The sequence below is a fragment of the Chrysochloris asiatica genome, unplaced genomic scaffold (genome assembly GCF_000296735.1).
Source record: "Chrysochloris asiatica unplaced genomic scaffold, ChrAsi1.0 scaffold00141, whole genome shotgun sequence".
NCBI lineage: Eukaryota > Metazoa > Chordata > Mammalia > Afrosoricida > Chrysochloridae > Chrysochloris > Chrysochloris asiatica.
Window position 1 is genome coordinate 1,448,769 of NW_006408659.1, and position 1,785 is coordinate 1,450,553.

General features: G+C 45.9%; 1 protein-coding gene and 1 pseudogene across 1 annotated transcript in view; one reads left to right on the top strand and one right to left on the bottom strand.

Annotated features, from left to right (window-relative positions):
• PAK7 (p21 protein (Cdc42/Rac)-activated kinase 7) overlaps positions 1–1,785 on the top strand; it is a 522,812-nt gene that overhangs the window by 42,971 nt on the left and 478,056 nt on the right. The window lies entirely within an intron of this gene.
• Positions 1,386–1,785, bottom strand: part of LOC102821982 — a 25,204-nt pseudogene continuing 24,804 nt past the window's right edge.

Here is a 1,785-nt window from a genome sequence, read left to right on the forward strand (position 1 = left end):
CTAGTCGCTAGTTAAGTGTCTCGAGTCAGTTCTGACCCTGTGTAGAATTTCAAATGGCTGGTGAGTTTGAACAGCTGACATTGTCATTAGCAGTCTATTGTTTGTCCTACAACACCATTCCAACATCCATGATACAGTCTGTGTTGTTACATTATATGACTTGGGCATTATGACTTGGACTTTATGGGAACACTTTTTTTTTTTTTTTTTTTTAGTGTTTTGTGAATTATATGATAGTTTACATGGGAGAACATTAATTTTACATTCATTATATCGTATATCGTATCATTGCCATGGTTACAACCCCTCCATGCATCATCAACCAACCAAAGGGTATATCCTGCAAGCCTGCCCCCTACACTACCCTCCACCCCCCAGTCTTCTGCACACAGTTGCTCTCCCTCTCTGGATCTAAAGTCCCCACCTGCACCATCGCGCCACGTCATCGTCTCTGCCTCCATCTCAGGCATCACTCCTCTGGGTAGGGTCCCGCTCTCGGCTTTTCTCCGTTGATGGTCCTAGGGACCTCCGCTCCTAGATTGGAAACTTATTCACTCCCTTCCTTGTTATAAAACGTCTATCTTTACATTTCCAACCCTCACAGTCAGTCCTGATAACAATTATTCTATTGTTTCACAAGAGACCTGTCTGCATTTCATTTCATCAGCTCCGCCTAGACAGATTGGATACTACTCACTGGGGATTCTGCCTTCCTCCAGGCCCCCTGGCTCAAGGTGCCCTCTTAAAAGCTTGTAAGCCAGTCACTTCTTGCCTTTGTAGTCCTTCCCCCATTTTGGTTAGCCAGTATCCAGGTTGCCCATCCTTGTCTATTCTTTGTGTGGAGGGGGTGGGAATGATTCTTACTGTAAGGATTTGTTCCCTTTTTTGAGCTACTGCTTCCATAGGTGTAGGGTCACGTTCATCAAATTGTATCAGATTACTCTTTTTTTCCTCTTCTTTTCTTCTTGTGGTTGAGCTCTGATCATCCAGTCATTGAAGCCAGGTCAAGTGGGTATTATCTGCAAGTGTGGGTGTTCTTGTGCATACGCCCTCTCATTTTATCAGCTGAACGCTTCACTCTCCACATTGTAGGGCTTAGCTCGCCACTTCATTGCTGTTTGTCCCTCACTTCCCCTTATCGGTGTTGAGCATGGTCACCAATCAGAGAGTGTATTCCCATTGAGTCTTAGTCTTGGAAGGGGGTTGCACTGAGGGGACTATGGGAACACCATTTTAAAACCTTGCTCTTGTTAAGTGCTGCCGAATTGATTGTAACTCATAGTGACCCTGTATAGGGTTTACAAGGAGCAGCAGATGAACTTGAACCACCAACCTTGTAGTTCAAATGACTTTGCAGTCTGATGCATTAACTCACAGCCCAACACCTAATTCTGGTCATCCTCATTGTTTTCCCACTGTTGCTGGTTGAGGTTGAGAAATGGGCTGCAGTGAGAGTGGAGCAAAAGAAAACCATCAAGGAGGGAGTTGGACACCCCTAGCCTCCCTCAACTGTTCCACTCACCTGTGTAACAGGAGTAGCATGGGTGCCTCCCTCCCCCCCACCCCTTGCAGTCACCTTCCTGCCAACTAGACAAAGATAGGGAGCTGTGCCCATAGCTACATCCTCTACCTTACCTGTCTGTGGCCCAGTGCAGTAAGAGTCTGAGTTTGGAGTCTTTAAAGCCATTGTTGTTGTTAAGTGCCATGTAGTTGGTTCCAATTCATAGCAACCCTGTATAAGGTTTCGGAGGATCTGCTGGTGGATTCAAACTGCTGACCTTGTTG